General features: G+C 35.4%; 1 protein-coding gene across 7 annotated transcripts in view; it reads right to left on the reverse strand.

The window, feature by feature from the left end:
* The window catches only part of FHIP1A (FHF complex subunit HOOK interacting protein 1A), a 252,114-nt gene that overhangs the window by 165,422 nt on the left and 65,790 nt on the right, over positions 1–20,902 (reverse strand). For 4 of the 7 annotated variants that reach the window (XM_073232581.1, XM_036998555.2, XM_036998548.2 and 1 more), the window contains exon 2: positions 7,504–7,607. The gene's annotated coding sequence lies outside the window, so the exon portion shown is untranslated. Of the gene's footprint in view, positions 1–7,503; positions 7,608–11,849; positions 11,869–12,884; positions 12,978–20,902 lie in introns of those variants that run through there. The other 3 variants (XM_073232580.1, XM_036998562.2, XM_073232579.1) reach the window with 2 other exon arrangements.

Raw genomic sequence — 20,902 nt, forward strand, 5'->3', positions numbered from 1 at the left:
AATTGGATTATTTGCTTTTTGTTTCTTGAGGTACATCAGTTCTTTATAAATTTTGGATGTCAACCCTTTATCGGATCTGTCATTTATGTATAAATTCTCCCATACTGCAGGATGTCTTTTTGTTCTATTGGTGGTGTCCTTTGCTGTACAGAAGCTTTTCAGCTTGATATAGTCCCACTTGTTTATTTTTGCTTCTGTTTCCCTTGTCCAGGGAGATATGTTCATGAAGAAGTTGCTCGTGTTTATGTCCGAGAGATTTTTGCCTATGTTTTTTTCTAAGTTTTATGGTTTCATGACTTACATTCAGGTCTTTGATCCATTTCAAATTTACTTTTGTGTATGGGGTTAGACCATGGTCCAGTTTCATTCTCTTACATGCAACTGTCCAGTTTTGCCAACACCAGCTGTTGAAGAGGCTGTCATTTCACCATTGTATGTCCATGGCTCCTTTATCATATATTAATTGACCATATATGTTTGGGTTAATATCTGGAATCTCTATTCTGTTCCACTGGTCTGTGGGTCTCTTCTTGTGCCAGTACCAAATTGTCTTGATTACTGTGGCTTTGTAGTAGAGCTTGAGGTTGGCAAGCGAGATCCCCCCTGCTTTGTTCTTCCTTCTCAGGATTGCTTTGTCTATTCGGGGTCTTTTGTGGTTCCATATGAATTTTAGAACTATTTCTTCCAGTTCATTGAAGAATGCTGTTGGTATTTTGATAGGCATTGCATTAAATCTGTAGACTGCTTTAGGCAGGATGGCCATTTTAGCAATATTAATTCTTCCTAGCCAAGAGCATGGGATGAGTTCCCATTTGTTAGTGTCCTCTTTAATTTCTCTTAAGAGTGTCTTATAGTTTTCAGGGTATAGGTCTTTCAATTTCTTGGTTAGGTTTATTCCTAGTTATTTCATTCTTTTTTATTCTGTTGTGAATGGAATTATTTTCCTGATTTCTCTTTCTGCTAGTTCATCATTAGCGTATAGGAATGCAACAGATTTCTGTGTATTAATTTTGTATCCTGCAACTTTGCTGAATTCAGATATTAGATCTAGTAGTTTTGGAGTGGAGTCTTTAGGGTTTTTATGTACAATATCATGTCATCTGCAAATAGTAACAGTTTGACTTCTTCTTTACCAATCTGGATGCCTTGTATTTCTTTGTTTTGTCTGATTGCTGTGGCATCTTCACTGCTTTTTGATATATTTTTTAAAAAGCTTATCAGATATAATTCATGTGTACACCAGTGTTTGAGAACTCCTGATCTACCATATGAGGAGACCAAGGGCCAGAGAAAATAAATGGGACAGACAACAGCCTCCAGCTAGAGTGTCTAGAGCAGTTCTCAGAATTCAACATGCCCCAGAATCACCCAGAGCACTTGTTAAATACAAATATCTGAGCCTTAGCCTCCAGAGTTTCTGTCCAACCCAATAATTTACATTTCTAACACATGCCCAAGTGAGGTTGCTGCTCACTTGGGGGCCACAGTTTGAGAATCTCTGGGCTGGACTAGAGCCATTAAAGACTTTTCTCTCAGTACATCAATTCAATGCAGCAGCTCTGACCCTTACGGAAGGATGGTGAAAATGAAATGGAAAACATGATCAAACATAAATTGCAAACTTTATTCTAAGCCATTCTGGTACATGAGAAGAAACACCCAGAGCTGGAAAAAATCCAGACTAAGCTAGAATGCAATTACAAGGGTCATGGGACATGTGAAAAGACAAAAATGACTTAATAAAAAGACTAAATTCACAAAAAAAAGACAAAGATAGATCATGATTTTTAAATCTATCAAATTATGAAAAGATATGTGCAGAATAAACAGGCTTCAGAATAACAGTTTGATTATTTGACATACAGGAAGTCATTTTAGGCAGCTATTTTTGTTATTTGTGCAGAAACTCTAGTCCCAAACCCGTCTTGAAACTAAGTTTTTATCTACAACCACTTTAGAAGATGGTTTCCCACTGGTCCCACACAAAGTCAGGAAAGCCACAGAAAAACATTCCTCACTCACCACCCAATGCAGGACTCTGACATTTTGGTGTCACACTAGGAAAGACAGCATTCTTATACTGCTGTAACTGCTACTCTTTTCTCACATAGACAGCTCTTAACCTTGAAATACTACATTCAAATATATAATTCTCTGAACAGCTCAGAATATCTGTAATCACCTCTGCCAATCTGCTATTTGTCTCACTGTTCCTACAGAACATCCAAAATCTGTAACAGATGAATTCCACTGACAGCATCTCCTCAGGACTGTCAGCGCGTCTGGTACCACGTTGTCTTCCACCCTTCGCAAACCCATTTTCCACTTGTGGTTCTGGCTGTGCTCCCTTTACTCTCTGCTGTCATTTCCTCTGAAGAAAGCAATCCACCTAAATGTTTGCCGCTTTCTTTGTCCACATTACTCCTACACCAGCCTAAGCTGCTCCCACAACCTTCTAAGTATCCTTGCCCACGCTTTCCTCTCAGTTATGTCTATTTGCTTTTGTATTCTCCCCACTCAACTCCCTACAGCCAGCTGTCCTCCCCAAAATAACCTCACTTCTAAGGGCACGATATCTGGTTTCTGACCTTTTCAAAACCAGTTTAAATATCATGCTGTCAGCATACATACTGCTTTTTTAGAATTAAGAGGCAAAAACAGGTTGCAAGTAACTTTTGCTACACAGAGAAGGGAATGGGTCAAGCTGTCTACAGTTTTCACCAGGATTCGTAACTGTTTATTCTTTACCATGAGAATATTGATTCTGCTTATGACCTTGAAACTAAAGGTCCACAAAACATTAGAGGGTCACTCATTGGTTGGAGTTAACTGAGAAAAGCCCTATAACAGGACGGACACACACGCACACACAAAACTGAAGGACAAAACTCAGAGTTTATCATAATGAACTCCCAGACATAAGAAGTCATTGCTGAGACAGCTTCTTCAATAACTGGTGTTGGATGAACTGGACAGCTACATGCAAAAAAAAAAATGAAACTGTATTGCTGTCTAACTCTATATACAAAACTAAGCTCGAAATGGATTAAAGACCTAAATGTAAGACATGAAACTGTAAAACTCTTAGAAGGAAACACAGGCAAATATCTCTTAAACATAAGCATGAACAATTATTTTCTGGATACATCTCCTCGGGCAAGAGAAACAAAATAAAAAATGAATGACTGGGACTACAAACTAAAAAACTACTGTACAACAAAGGACATCAGCAGCAGAACAAAAAGGCAACCTACAGTATGGGAGAATATATTTGTAAATGATTTATCTGATAAAGGGTTAACATCCAAAATACATAAAGAACTCATAAGACTCAACACCAGAAAAATACATAACCCAATTTTAAAAATGGGCAGAGGACCTGAACAGACATTTTTCCAAAGAAATACAGATGACCAACAGGCACATGCAAAGATGCTCCACATTGCTAATCACCAAGGAAATGTAAATCAAAACTACAATCAGATATCACCTCATACCGGTCAGAATGGCTAATAACAAGATAGAATTAACAAGTGTTAGTGAAGATGTGGAGAAAAGGGAACCCTCCTACACTGTTGGTGGGAATGTAAATTGTTATAGCCACTGTGGAAAGTAGTATGGAAGTTGCTCAAAAAACTAAAAATAGAAATACCACATGACCCAGCAATTCCACTTCTAGGAATTTACCCGAAGAAAAGAGAATCTCTGATTCAAAAGGATTTATGCACCTATCTGTTTATTGATGCATTATCTATAATAGCCAAGATATGGAAGCAACCAAAGTATCCATTAATAGATGGATAAAGAAGATGTGGTACATATACATAATGGAATATTATTCAGCCATAAAAAAGAAATCCTGCCATTTGCAACAACATGGATAGACTTAGAGGGTATTATGCTAAGTGAAATAAATCAGGTGGAGAAAGACAAATACCATATGATTTCACTTATTTGTGTAATATAAAACAAATCAAACTAAAATGAACAAAATAGCAGTGGACTCACAGACACTGAAAAGTGACTAGTGGTTATGATGGGGGAGGGGTTGGGGTGGGTGGGTGTGGAGAGGAAGGGGGATAAAAGGGCACAAAAATTCTCACTCGTAATATAAGTTGGTCACACAGATGGTAGTAGAGCATGGAGAATATAGCCAATGATTCTGTAACATCTTTCTATGTTGACAGAGAGTAATACACTAGATGGGGTGAGGATTTAATAGTGGGTAACTGTTGAACCACTGTGTTGTATACTTGAAACTAATATAAGATTATTTACCCACTATATTTCAATTAAAAAAAGCCACTGCCCACCAGATAATTAACATAAAACTTAAACACAGGTTCTATACCTACCTACAATTATTAAATCTTAGCCTAAGGTGAGCTTCAAATCCATGTAATGCTCTTGTTTCTGCAATATTTTCTTATTAGAAAGAGGTCTTTCTGGGAATTTCTACATAAACACATATAACCATTTATGATTCTCTGCTTTTCTTTTCCTTTTCTTAAACTGTCTTAAAAGTATAAACTTCACTTCAACAAATAGTGTTGGGGAAACTGAATATCCACATGCAAAGGAACAAAACTGGATTCTTACTTTATATCATATATAAAAGTAACTTAAAATGGATCAAAGACCTAAAATAAACAAAAATAAAATCAAAGACTATAAAACATAAGTGAAAACTTCATTAACACTGGATTTGGTAATGATTTCTTGACTGACACCAAAGGCACAGTCAACAAAAGTGAAACAGATTAGATTACATCAAAATTTAAAACATCTGTGTATCAAAGGATATAATAAGCAAAGTGAAAAGGCAGACAGCAGAATGGGAGAATAAATTTGCAAACCATATATTTGATAAGGGATTAATATCCAGAATACATGAAAATCTCCTACAATTCAACAACAAAAAGACAAACGAGCCAATTAAAAAATGGGTCAAGGACTTGACTAAACATTTCTTCCAAAGAAAATACACAGATGGCCAGCAAGTACATAAAAAGATGTTTAACATCACTAATCATTAGGGGAGTGGAAATCAAAACCATGAGTTACTATCATCTCACAGCCAAAAGGATGGCTACTATTTTTTTTTTTAATTTAAAAAACAAGTGTTGATAAGGATGTGGAGAAACAGGAACTCTAGCATACTACCAGTGGGAATGTAAATAGTATAGCCACTATTGAAAACAGTATGGTGGTTCTTCAAAAAATTTAAAACAGAATTACCATATGATCCAGCAATCCCATTTTTGGGTATATATCCAAAAGAACTAGAAACAGGCACTCAAGCAGATACTTAAATGCCCATATACACAGCAGCATTATTCACAATAGTCAAAAGACTGAAGCAACTCAAAAGTCCATTGACAAGTAAATTGATAAACAAAAAAGCCACACACACATACAGACATATCATTTGTGGTACAGTAATACATATGTATAAAAATGGAATACTATTCAGTGTTAAGAAGGAAGGAAATTCTGACACACATTACATCATGGATGAACCCTGAAGACATTATTCTATTGAAATAAGCCAGTCACAGAAAGACAAATACTGTATGATTCCACTTACATGAGGTATCTAGAACAGTTAAATTCATAGAGATCAGAAGTAGAATGATGGTTGACAAGGAAATTGGGGGAGTTGTTTTTTAAGTGGGTATAGAATATTAGTTTTGCAAGATTAAAACATTCTGGAGATGGGTTGGACAACAATGTAAATATATTTAACAATACTGAACTAGCACTTAAAAATGGTTAAAATGGTAAGTCTTATGTTGCATATTTTAGCACAAATTTTAAGCATAAACTGAACGGGATACTTGGTACCAATAAATTAAATATTTTAATAAAGAAATAAGCATATGAAGGTAATAGCCTTAACTTTAAAAATCTGTTGTCACATATTTATTTTACATAAAGTATATAGTATATTATCTCTCAATATTAACATGTACAGAATGTTATAATATTGTAAATGTCTTTTAAAACAAAAGTGTAATCTGTATAGTTGAAAATATCTAAAAAAACACTATACAAAAAGCTTATGTTCTGTAAAATTAATGAATTTATTGGAATATACAAAAGAATGCACGTGGTAATGGAAATAAGTTTATATCAAAGGCTAGTGCTTCATTTCATGTTAATACTCCCTTTCACTTGGGCAATTCAAAGAGCTTCACAAAATCTCAGGACACTAGAAAGAAAGCAGTTCATCTGTTTGAACCATAAACTGCACAGCAAAACTTACATCACAATGTTTGCTGATAAATGCTGGATTGGATGCTAAGTGTTGTGTAGCATAGACTCCAGTGGCCTCCCATGCCTATCCTATTACTCTTACCTTCAATTTGAGTAAGACATCTGGATTACAAGTTACTAGCAAATTTAAAGAGCAGATATTTCATAATACTTAGTATTACCTTCAATTTGAGTAAGACATCTGGATTACAAGTTACTAGCAAATTTAAAGAGCAGATATTTCATAATACTTAGTACCGGGCATCCAGGTAACAAAAATAAATTTATCCATTTGCACCCACAGAAAAATACATCCATTCTGAATTTATAAACATAAAGTTCAAAGTATGGTTTTATTCAATACATATTTTCAATTTGATCTAATAATAACCTACTTGAGAACACATCCCTGCATCAAAACAATGTATTAAAAACATTTGCATTATTTCATCCAAAGCAAAAATCAAGGACATAAATATGATATACCTTTAAATCAAAAAATAGTAAGATTGGGGCCTAGTAATTTTAATTTTTAATGTGCATTTTTAACAAGCACTCTAATAACACACAGAGAAACAATGCAAAATGCCCCACCAGTAAGATGTGAATTACAATGTCTTAGAAGTTTATTTTATGAGGAAATTTAGATTTCATTAAACCTGATTAATACAGGAACCCTCTCTACAATACTAACAGACTGATTTATTTTAGTAAGAAAGAATACCAACATTTACATTGTTAAGTACATAACATATGCTTCTCTGTAGGCTGCAAAGCCCAACCAATTATTTTAACAATACTGCACTGTTTGAAACTTAGTCACTTCTTCTTAGAACTAACTTCCAGTACAGTGCATGAGTCTTCAAACACATATACAAATTTTTTTTTAAATAGTTTCATTTATCTTATTTCTCCTGGTTTTTTGAGCAAAATTAGAGCTCCCTAGATTGATCACCCTAGCTCTCCAGAAGTTTAGGCTACTTTCCAAATACACCCTCACAGGGCAGATTTGCCACCACAGGAAATAGGATGTTTAGAAGACTGTTACCGGAGTATCTGGATACAGTTCCCAGAGAAAAAACTGTTTAAATGTTTTGAGTAGATGTCAGAGTATAGCCTCTCAAAAAGTCTGTTTTGAGGAAGATAATGTTCACATGGATGTGTACGTTTAAGAAGGCTTATTTTTTTAGAGTATACTATTGAACATTACTGAATACGTATCAGTAGGAATAAGAAAAAAGACATTACCTGTGATTGCTCTCTGCTGTGTTGTAGCTGCTCACTCAGAGGGGCAGAAAAGATTTCTCCAACTCTTGGCACTGCTGGAAACTCCCAGAAGAACCTTCTGAACTCTACAGAAAAGAACAAAACATGTCCCACAGTCATTAGTAAACTGTAAAAACCCAATCTAAGTTTTTCTAGTTTCTCCTACCCTCCTACTTAACACCTGTTCTTTTCAGATTGTGCTATCTTTATCATAAAAATTTTTAAGCAAAAAGTAAATCTTTATTTAGAAATATGAATGCTAGCCAAAAATGAGAGACTCCTGCTGTGTAGGACGAAGTAGAGAAGGATTCCTCTGTCCTCTAAGAGTTGTTAATAATTACATGTTTCTTTTAGAAAAGAAAAAATTGTGAAACTAAATAAATCCATATCCATGTATCAGCAGCATCATATTAAGATAATGACAACAATGTATAAAGTAGCAAAGACAGGCCCACAAATAACTTTCATGAACAACTTTTTTAAAATGTGCAATACTCCCCCAAAATTCCCTGGTACCTCTGACTTACCTAGACGTTCATAACAGAAAATTGAGTCTTTTACCATCTAATGGCAAAAGTTTACTTTGGCTTCAGTCACATCTCGTATCATCAGGCCTAACCGGGAAGATAAGTTTCAAACCACCAATGAATGGCCTAATCCCTACTGTACAACCAGAAAAACATGGGTTTGAACAAGGCTGGGAAATTGTCCTACCTGACAGAGGTACAGATGAACAATGCCTAGAGGTGTCCTGGAGAGCACAGCAAAAAGGCTATGCTAACCCCAAAAACTTAAAGCATACAAAAGGCAAAAGCTAACGCAAATGCTAAACAAAACCACAAGACGCCATACTCAAGATCAAAATAGGTGGAAACTAGACAAAATTTCCAAGAAAGAACATTTTTTTAAGAAAACAATACTCTACGTAAAGCATGGAAAATATTTAAACGCCTAATAAGTGGAGAAGAGTTAAGTAAAATTGAGACAATGATATAATTTACTTGGCAACAATTTGCCAGCCATCAAAAAATTTCATGAGTTCATGATAAATGGAAAGTGCCACTTGCCATATAAAGAAAACAGCAGACCATGTTGTAATTATATATGATCACAACTACTTCTGCAAAAGCAAGAAACAAGATGCAATTTGTTCTGACATAGGTATAAGTATTAGGTAAACTACTTCCCCAAATGAGATAGATTAAGGAGAGCAATTCAAACAGTCTAATACAGCAAATGCATCTTTTCAAAATCTTCGTGTAACAAAGATGAGCCACTCATTAATGTAATCATTTTTCTGCAGCAGTCCAATATATAAAAAGATGGTTCCCTAAAAGAGGTATTATATATACACTATAAGAGGTACATATGTGTTTGATCTACAGATTCCTCAAAGGCTTGGAATGTAGTATCTTTTCTTATAATAAATGTTTCATGAAAGGGGAAAAAATGGCAGGGACGGGACCTCAACGTGACCTAAATCTTCAACTCCATCATGGCAGTGACCAGGCACAAGTAGAGTGAGGGTAGGGCATGAGAAGTACAGGGCAACATTTTGCATGCAAATACACAAATTTTTCATTTGTTAAAAGGGAGAGAATAGGCGCTCCTCTCTCTGAGGTCCCCCGCACTTTCTAAGTGCATAACCTTTTAATCTTAAACTCTCTCTCTCTAACCTTTCAGGGCACCTCTCCTCGTTGAGGTTGCCTGCTGCACTTTTTCTCTCTTTAAGTACCTTTAAATAAAACTTTACTCTGCTTCAAAAAAGAAAAGGAGAGAGTAGACCCAAAATGGAGTCAATTGTGCTAAACCCCACATCAGCAAACCAAAACTTAATACCTAACCTAACTGCACTTTCAATTGCCCCAGGAATGTAACCTTTAACCAGTCCACATGAAATTAGCTGGACAGCACCAGTGAGATAATGTGCCTGATAGACACCGTCCATTCCACTTAAAAAGGTGACCTTGCCTGAGAGAATGCATTCTTTGCTAATATTTCCTTTTCCTGCCCCCTTTCTGCCTTTATAAATCTTTCCTTTTCTACAGCTCTGCAGAGCTCCTTTCTGTTGCTAGATGGATGCTGCCTGATTCGTGAATCATTGAAAGCCAATTTGATCTTCAAATTTACTCCACTGAATTTTTGTTGTTTAATAATACTAAAATTTCCACAGTACCTTCAAATATGCCTTATTCATACTAATCAATTAATCATTTATTAAGCACCTGGCACCCTGAAGTATATAATTCATAATCAAATCTCTGAGCATTTAATCCAAGAGGTGCTACAAGGAACAGAATGCTTTTTCCACAATCCCACATGAACAATTTTATCATCATGTACTGAAGATACAGAGGCTCTTCTACTGTCTCTTAAGGATTAGAGATTGCTTCCAGATGCCTTTCAGGTGATTTCAAGCCTTTCCTCATTCTGTGATTCTTGGATTATGAAAGGGCATCTCTAATTCATGAGAACACTTCTTCCACCTCAGTGTCCATTATCATATATTTCTCCCCTTCTACTCTACATTTTTAGGCACACATATATATATATCCTTTTAGTTAGATAATAAGGCATCACTGTGTATCAGTAAGGGCTTTATTAAGAACCACTTATATTTTCCCATCATGATTCTGCCAGCAGCAATGCTTTGGGACTTTAAAGGAAGTGGAGTCCCTTTGACAGTAATGCACAGAATGTCATTGAAAACAAGGGTAAACAGAACTCAAGTAAACTGCAAGGCCTCTCTTAAAATTCACTGGATTTTGATCAGTCTCTTGGTTGCCATCTCATTCAAAAAAAAAAAGTCTCCTCTAAAAAGGAGGAATTTGGCTGTCAACAATTCAATCATACTCAAATCTCTGCCTAGCTATGTCACATCCCTAGTTCAACAAAGGCACAAAATTTAAACTTATTTGCAGATGCCATAAATTCAGTGAATTTAGAAGTCTACTACGCTGAGTTCAGAAATCTGCTAATAGGCAGGGAGTGCACAAAAAGCACAGCAAAACCACCAAATGAGCACTGTGTGGGTGGAGGGGGGTGGATAATTAATATCCACATCATGGATTTCTCCCTATATCAGTGAAACAAATGCAGGGGGTGTTTTACACAGGAGGTGTGGATTTATCCACAGCACTGTATTAACAGAACTGTGTTATAATCAAATGCTTTCCTGGAGGGTAATTAACCAATCAATCAATCAAAACAGAAGCCTTGAACAATTCAATAGGTTCTCAAATACACGGATTTGACTATGAACTAACTATTGACTAATTTCACTGTGCAAAAGAGCTGAACTGAGGCAGTTATATCCACACGTGGGAAATGCAGAGTAGAACATATATAACACATAGGTCCACAACTCCTCGTTAAGAATGTTAACAGTAACTCCAAGTCTTAAAACCGATGGACCTCATCCAAACCCCTGAATTTTACAGATGATAAAAATGAAGCACAGAGAGGCTAAGTGACCTGTTCAAAATTAAACAACTGGTAAACAGTGAAGACAGAGGTAAAACCCACATCTACAGCACAGTGATGCTATCTTCTCCACATTGAGCTCACAATTCCTCAACTCTCAACCATCAAGGTGATTTCATTCCTCCCCCTGAAAATTTAAATGTAAAGCTTTGGGAAAAATTGAATCAAATGAGGCTTCAATCTTCAATTTCCATTCAATCAATCCCGGAGATTCTACATTCATTGCATAGGTTCTTCTTTACTAAAAAAAAACCCAGTGTAATTTGTATGACTTTGGAAAGCTCTCAACCATGAAGCAAATTAGTAAAATTGTAGCATATCACAGAGGACAGGCAGATAGACAGGCATTTAGAAAGGAATCAGGTATACTGATTTATTAAAGTGAATAATAAAGGTGAACAAAACCACAATCTAAGTATTCAAATGATGTTCCCCAATGTGACAACTACTACTAAGATGTTTGTTCAAGAAAAAGAATAGTAGTCATTGTTTAAGATTCTATATTTAAACAAATTTGGAAAATGCTACATTCTAAACATCTTAAATATTCACAAAGCATGTTATATGTACTAAGGCTCTAAGATGGTCAGTAAGAAAGAAGCCTGCTTCATTTTATTTGGTCAAATGTCCCAATCTCACTTGCCATCTTCGTTTTGTACAGCTGGTACTGACACCCTCTAAGAAACATGCTTCAGGGGGAACAGATAGCATTTCTGATGAATAACATCAGTATAACACCCACTAAACAGCATTCATAGTGAAATGGACCTCCTCTTCCAGACCCAACTGCTAAAAAATCAACTCACAACAGGGAAGCTAGCAGAGCAGGAGGGCCCTGAGCTCACCTCGTCCCGAGGACATACCAAGGCGACAACAGCATGTGATGTAACTCAGTCTGAAAATGACCTCAAGATGGGCACAAAAACCTCCCACAGCTAAAGAAATAAAGAAAAGCCACATCAAGAACAGTAGGAGGGGCAGAGATGTGGTCAGAAACCAAACCCCTGCCCACCTCTACAGGCCACCCCCAAGCAGAAGGGATATCACAGGTACCGAGGTCCTCTCTGAGGAAAGAGGGGATCAAGCCCTATGTCGGGCAGCCCCAGAGCCGGGGATCTGCACCAGGAAGACAAGCCCCTATAACATCCGGCTTTGAAAATCAACAGAGCTTAACACTAGGAGCTTTGGAATTGGTGGGGCTTAATTCCAGAAGGCTACAGGGAACTGGGACTCCACTCTTAAAGGGCCAGAACACTACATCACTTGCTGTGAGACCCAGCACAGATGCAGCAGTTTGAAAATTGCCTGGGTTATACAAGAAGGAGAGTTATTAACTAATTTTAAGACATGTGCTGGAGGACCATGGATCTGTAAGAACTTTCTCCAGAAGTGAAAGTGCTGCTGGGTGTCATTTTTCTTGCCCTCCTTCAAGTTAGCCAGCTAGACACTTTCAGGAGCCACACCCCATCTACCTTGCTAGAACCATCCAACCCACCCTGCTGCTCCTTGGCAGAGCCATCCTAGCAGGTGCCCCTCCAAAGCAGCACCTGTCCCACCACACCCAACAGGCATCCTCAGTCCAGACCAGCATCTCCCCAAAGCAACCAGCAGGCAACCCAACCAAGACCAGCACACCTTCAAAGTGATCCCTGCCCCAGGAGGAAGGGGCCTGCCTGCTGACTCAGATACCCACAGCAGCTACAGCTAGCCTCTCAGCCAGGTGCACCTGTGGCTAGTCCTGCCCACTAATGTGCCTGCAGTAGTCACACCCAGTCATTGCTGATAGCAGTGCTGAGAGCTAGCCCTGCCTACCGGCACCCACACAACAATCACAGCCCCATCACAAAAAACAGTGCACACAGCCCAAGTGAAGGACACACCTGGAGTGCCTGGTTCTGGTGACCAGGGAGATTGTGTTACTGGGCCTCACACCTTCTACAAGAGGCCACTACCTTCAAGACCAGGAGACATACCTGGAAATACATAGAAACAAATGCAGATAGTCAGGCAAAAGGAGACAAAGGAATGTGTTCCAAACAGAAGAACATGACAAACTTTAGGAAAAGAACTAAACAAAACAGTAATAAATAATCTACCTGATAATGAGTTCAAAGTAATGATCATAAACATGCTTACCTGGCCTGAGAGAAGAGTGCATGAACTAAGTGAGAACTTGAACAGATAGAATGTATTAAAAGAAAATCAAAGCTGAAAAATACAATAACTGAAATGAAAAATGCACTAGAGGGAATCAACAACAGATTAGAGGATGCAGAAAAACAGATCAGCAATCTGGAAGACAAAGTAGAGGAAAGCTCCCAAGCTGAATAACAAAAAGAGAAAAGAATTTTTAAAAATAAGGATAGGTTAAGGAACCTCTAGGACCACATTTACACATATTAACATTCACATTATAGAGGTCCCAAAAGGAGAAGAGAAAGAGAAAGGGGCAGAAAACTTATCTGAGGAAATAATAGCTGGACGCTTCCCTAAACTGGAGAAGGATACAGACATCTGGAACAGGAGCCCAGAGATCCCCAAACAAGGTGAACCCAAGGAGATCAATCTAGTATATACCACAATTAAAATGTCAAAAAATAAAAATAAAGAGGGAATCATAAAGCAGAAAGAAAATAGCAAATAGTTACTTACACAGGAAATTTCATAAAGCTATCAGCAGATTTTTCAGCAGAATTTCACAGGTCAGAAGGGACTGGCATGAAATGGCCAAGTGCTGAAAGGAAAATTTTTTAAAAAAAAAAACCTACAAACAAGAAGACTCTACCCAGAAAAGTTATCATTCAGAATTGAAGGACAGAGAGTTTACCAGACAAACAGAAGTTAAAGGAGTCCCTCACCACTAAACCAGTTTTACAAGAAAATGTTAAAGGGACTTCTTGAAGTGGAAAACAAAAGGCCATAACTAGAAGAGAATTATGAAAGGAAAAAAAGTAACTGGTAAAAGTAAATATATAGTAAAGGTAGTAGATCAATTACTTATAAAGCTAGAATGAAGGTTAAAAGACAAAAGTAGTAAAATCAATTATATCTACAAAAAGTAGTTAAAAGTACACAAAAAAAAGATGTAAAATATGTGATATACATAAAACACAAGGAGGTAGTAAAAACGTAGTGCTTTCAAAATTGTTCAAACTTAAGCAACCATCAACATAACATAGACTCCTATAGGATGTTCTATATATATGAGCAGGAGGGCCCTGAGTTCACCTCGTCCCAAGGACATACCAAGGTGACAACAGCATGTGATGTAACTTAGTCTGAAAACGACCTCAAGACAGGCAGAAAAATCTCCCACAGCTAAAGAAATTTTTAAAAACCACATCAAGAAGAGTTACTATGAATCTCATAGTAACTACAAACCAAAAACCTATAATAGATACACAGAAACAAAGAGAAAGGAATCCAAGCATAACAGTAAAGAGATTCAACAAATAACAAGGGAAAAAAAGCAAGAGAATAAAGAAACATAAGATCTACAAAAATAATGAGAAAACAATTAAAAAATGGCAAAAAGTACATATCTTTTTGTATGTAATCAACAATTTTTACAAAAAGGAATCAATAATTACTTTAAATGTAAATGGACTAAAATGCTCTAACCAAAATACATTCAATGACTGAATGATTTTAAAAACATGACCTATCTATACGCTGCCTACAAGGGACTCACTTTAGACCTAAAGACACACAAACTGAAACTGAAAGGATGGGAAAAGATACTCCATGCAAATGGAGTGGAAAAAAAGCTGGGGTAGCAATACTCTTATCAAGCAAAATAGACTTTAAAACAAAGACTGTAAGAAAAGATAAGAACATTGCATAAAGATAAAGGGATCACTCAAGAGATGGTAACAAGAGGATATCGTAATTGCAGTATCTATGTACCTAACAGTAGGGGACCTAAATACATAAAGAAAATATTAAGACATAAAGGGAGAAATTGACAATATGATAATAGTAAGGGACAGTTAGACCAATGGATAGGGCATCCATATTTAAAATCAATAAGGGACTGGCTTTGAATGACACATTAGACCAGATACAATTAAGAGATATATACAAAACATTCTATCCAAAAATAGCAGAGTACACTTTCTTTTCAAGTGTAAACAGAACATTCTCCAGGATAGATCACTTATTAGGCCACAAAACAAGTCTCAAAAGATTTAAGAAAACTGAAATCCTTTCAAACTCGAAATAGATAGCAATTACCAAAAAGAAATGGAAAAAAAAAAACGTGGAAGATAAGCAAGCAATGGATCAACAAAGAAGTCAAAATTTTGAGATACAGCAAAAGCAGTTCTAAGAGGGTACTTTACATTAATACAAGCCTATCTTAAGAAACAAAAATCTCATATAAAAAAATGTAACCTTATACCTAAAGGAACTAGAAAAAGAATAAATGAAGCCCAAAGGTAATAGAAGAAAGGAAATAATAAAGATCAGGTTAGAAATAAATGAAATTGAGATTATAAAAACAATACAAAAGATAAATGAAACTGAGAGCCTGTTCTTTCAAAAGATAAAAAAAATTATAAACCTTTAGCTAAAATCATCAAGAAAAGAAGATAAATAAAAGAAAGAGAAGTTACAAACACCACCACAGAAATACAGAGGATTATAAGAGACTACTAACAAAAAATTACATACCAACAAACTGTCAACATACAAGAAAAGGATAAATTCCTACAAACACAAATTTATAAGATTGAATCAGCAAGGAATAGAAAAATCTGAACTGATTACTAGTAACACAACTAAACTGTAATCAAAAAGTTCTCAACAAATAAATTTCTAGTACCAGATGGCTTCACATGTGAATTCTACTAAACATTTAAGGAAGAGTTAATCTATTCTTCTCAAATTATTCCAAAATATAGAAGAAGAAGATATGCTTCCAAATTAGTTCCACAAGGCCAGCATTACATTGACACCAAATACACTACAAAAAAGAGAATTACAGACCAATATCTCTAATTAAGACAGATGAAAAATTCCTCAACAAACTATAAACCAAATCCAATAATACATTAAAAGGATCATTTACCACGACCAAGTAAGATTTACTCCAGGGGTGCAAGGATGGTTCAGTATCTGCAAATCCATGAATGTGATACAGCACATTAACTGAATAAAGGACAAAAACAGTATGATCATCTCAACAGATGCAGAAAAAGTGTTAGACAAAATTCAACATCCATTCATGATAAAATCGCTCAACAAACTGGGTTTAGAAGGCACATACCTCAATATAATAAAGGTCATATACAACAAACCTATAGCCAACATCATACTCAATGGTGAAAAGATGAAAGCTTTTCCTCTAAGATCAGGAACAAGACAAAGATGTTAATCTCACTGCAGTAATTGAACATAGTACTGTAAGTCCTAGCTATGGCAATCAGACAAGAAAAAGAAATAAAAGGCATCCAAATTAATAAGGAAGAAATAAAACTGTCACTATTTGCAAATGACATGATATAATATACAGAAACCCTAAAGGCTCCACCAAAACTATTAGAATAAATGAATTCAATAAAGTTTCAGGATATGAAACTACTATACCAAAATCTGTTCCCTTTCTACACACTAATAATAAACTAGCAGAAATAGAAATTAAAACAATCCCATTTACAATTGCATCAAGAAGAATTAAATAACTAGAAATAAATTTAACCAAGGAGGTAAAAGACCTGTATTCTGAAAACTGTAAGACACTGATTAAAGAAATTAAAAATGACACAAGTAAATGGAAAGATATACCATGCTCACAGATTGGAAGAATTTATATTTTCTAAAATGTCCATACTATCTAAAGCAATCTACAGAGTCAATGCAATCCCTACCAAAATATCAGTAGTATTTTTCACAGAACTAGAATAAATAATCCTAAAATTTGTGTGGAACCACAAAAGACCCTGAATACCCAATGCAATCTTGAGAAGAAGGAGAAAGCTAGAAGTATTATAATTCTGTATGTCAAACTATACATTACAATGCTATAGGGATCAAAACACTATGGTACCAGCACCAAAACAGACACACAGATCAAAGGAACAGAATAGAGAGCCCAGAAATAGATAAACAAGGATCTGGCCAATTAATCTATGTCAAAGGAGGCAAGAATATACAATGGGGAAAAGGCAGTCTCTTCAATAAATGGTGCTGGGAAAACTGAATAGCTACATGAAAAGAATGAAACAGGTCCACTTACTTAAACCATATACAAAAATTAACTCAAAATGGATAAACAACCTAAAGGTAAGACCTGAAACCATAAAACTCCTAAGAGAAAACATAGGTAGAAAACTCTTAGACATCAACCTTAACAATTTTTTCTGGATCTGTCTCCTCAGGTAAGAGAAACAAAAGCAAAAATAAACAAATAGGACTGTATCAAACTAAAAATCTTTTTCACAATGAAAGAAACCATCAACAAAACAAAAAAGTTATTTACTAAATGGAACAAGATATTTGCAGGTGATATATATGATAAAGAGTTAGTATCCAAAACGTATAAAGAACTTGTACACCACCAAAAAATCACACAGTGCAATTGAAAAGTGGACAGAGGACCTCAATAGACATTTTTCCAAGGAAAACATACACAATGCCAGCACACATGTGGGAACCATCAGGGAAATGCAAACCAAAACCACAATGATCTATCACCTCACAAAAGTCAGAATGGATAGTATCAATAAGACAAGAAATAACAAGTGCTAGCAAAGATGTGGGAAAAAAAAAAAGAATCCTCTTGCACTGTTGGTTGGAATGTAAATTGGTACACCCACTATTAAAAACAGTATGGAATATCCTACAAAAATTAAAAATAGAAATGGTATAAAATCCAGTGATTTCACTTCTGGATATAAAAAGAAAACACTAATTTGAAAAGATATATGTACTCCTATGTTCACTGCTGCATTGTTTACAATAGCCAAAAATATGGAAGCCACCTAAGTGTCCATGAACAGATGAATGGAAAAAGAAAATGTGGTATACATACACAAAGAAATATTACTCAGCCATAAAAAAGAAGGATCTCATGATGCCATTCACAACATTATGGACCCAGAGGATATTAGGCTAAGTGAAATAAGTCATATAGAAAAAGACAAATACCATACAATTTCACCTGTAAGTAGAATCTAAAAAGAAAGACAAATGAGCAAACAAATGGAAACAGACTCATAAATACAAACTGGTGGTCGTCAGGAGGTGAGTGGGGAGTGTGCAATATAAGTGAAGAAAATTAAGAGGTATCAACTCCCAGTTATAAAATAATTCAGTCATGAAGTTGAAAGTACAGCATGTGGAATATTGTCAATAATACTGTAGTAAGTTTCTGCTATACAATAAGTATCTTTGTACATAAATCATTTTCTCATGCATGTAATATGTATGCATATGTAGGGCATTTATAATATATATTAATATCTATATATATTAGTATCTATGAGCATTTTACTTCTTTCTAGGATAAATTTCTAGAACTGAAGGTCCTAGTTACAGGACATGAGAAATTTCATACTATAGATTTTGCCAAAGTACCCACTAAAAGGGCTACTGTTTTTGTACTCATATTCTCTACAGAGTACGTTATAAAACTTTTTAATCTGTGCCCATATAATAGTGATAAATGTTACCTCAGTACAGTTGTAATGTTTGGACCTCTTATAATGAGCAGAGTTAAGCATCTTCTCATTTAAAACTTTAAACTTCTCACTTCTCAGTTTTAAAGCTCCTGTTATATCTGTTCTTGTAGACTATATTCTTTGTCCATTTTTCTACTGCATTATGGGACTTTTTCTTACGGATTTGTAGGAGCTCTTTATTAAGGAAACAGTCTCTTTGTAGCTTGCGGAGCAATAATTTTTCCTAATTTCCTTGATCTTTGTCTTATACAGGATTTTTTCAAGTTTATCAGTCTCTTTTATGGCATCTGAGTTTTCTGTCTTAGAAAGATCATATGTACTTCAAGATTACAAAACAACTTTCCTATCCTTTCTCCTATAACTTATTTTATTTTTTCTTTTTAATACAGAACAATTTTGGCTTAACATATGAGATACTACTTATCTAAATAGCTTTTTCTCTCTCCCTCAGATGGCCACCTCGTAATTATCCCACTACTATTTATTAAACCAAGCATCTTTCTCCAATTAATTTGAAATGATACTTTTATCATATGCTAAACATGGTATTTAGAAATACCAATGTTTCATTTATTATAGCCTTACAGTATATTTTAATCTCTTTTTAAGAACTGTCCTCGTTTGTACTTATTGTTCCATGTGAACATAGAATAAGCTTGTTTAGTCCCCATACCCCCACAATGTTTTTTTTATTGGAATTATATTAAACTACACTTTAAAGAGAACTGACATCTTTATATCCAAGAATATGACAGTCCTTCTTATATCTTTTTTTGTATCCCTCAGGAGCATTCCTAAATGCCTTCATATACAGCATACATATATCTTAAGTTTATTTACATTTACTCTTAAGTTTAGGGATTTTTACCTTTTTATGCTAATACTATTTTCTTCCATAAATCTTTGAACTACACCTTTTAGTATACATGAAAGCTATGCGTGTTGGCATATTATTTTGGTATCCAGACACATTTATAAATTACCTTCTTCTTTATAATTAGTTGTCTGTCTGTCCACTTGCCTCTCTTATTCTAGTCATATATTCTTATCACTTGCAAGTAATATTCATTTATCTCCTTTCTGGTTTTTATCCCTTTATAACTTTATTTTTCTTTTCTTATTCAACTACATTAACTTGTGATTCCAAAACACCATTAACAGACAGTGAAAATAGTAGACAGCCTTATTTCATTCCTGACTTCAATGGAAATGTTCTCAAATTTACTATTAAGCTTGAAATGTTTTTTGTATTGAAACAGACATACTCTATTTTTTAAATTAAAGTATCATTGATATACCATCTTACAAAGGTTTCACATGAACAACATTGTTGTTTCAACATTCACCCATATTATAAAGTTCTCACCCACCACATTACAGTCATTGTCCATCAGCATAGTAACATGTTATAGAGTCATTACTTGTCTTCTCTGTGCTGTAAGATGTTATAGAGTCATTACTTGTCTTCTCTGTGCTGTACTGCTTTCCCCGTGACCTACCTATATTGTGATTGAGAATTATAGTGCCCCTTAATCCTCCCTCCCCACCCACCCTCCCCAACCCCTTCCCTTTAGTAACCACTAGTCCCTTCTCAGTGTTTGTAACCCTGCTGCTGTTTTGTTCCTTCAGTTTTGTTTTGTTTTTATATTCCACAAATGAGTGAAGTCATTTGGTACTTGTCTTTCTGTGCCTGGCTTCTTTCACTGAGCATAATACCCTCTAGCTCCATTTATGTTGTTGCAAATGGAAGGATTTATTTTCTTCTTATGGCTGAATAATATTCCATTATATATATGTACCCCATCTTCTTTATCCATTCATCTACTGATAGACACTTAGCTGGCTTCCATATATTGACTCTAGCAAATAGTGTGGAGACAAACATAGGGATGCATATGTCTTTTTGAATCTGGGATCCAGTTTTCTTTGGGTAAATTCCTAGGAGTGGAATTTCTGCGTCAAATGGTATTTCTATTTTTAATTTTTGAGGAACCTCCATATTGCTTTGCACAACAGCTGAACTAATTTACATTCCCACCAATAGTTAGGAGAGTTCCCTTTCTCTGCATCCTCGCCAGCATTTGTTGTTTCCTGTCTTTTGGATGTTGGCCATCCTAACTGGTATGAAGTGATATCACATTGTGGTTTTAATTAGCATTTCCCTGAGGATATACTCTATTTTGCTAAGGACATTTTCCTACTATATTTTGAGGGTTTTT

This window comes from Manis javanica, chromosome 3, assembly GCF_040802235.1.
Source record: "Manis javanica isolate MJ-LG chromosome 3, MJ_LKY, whole genome shotgun sequence".
NCBI lineage: Eukaryota > Metazoa > Chordata > Mammalia > Pholidota > Manidae > Manis > Manis javanica.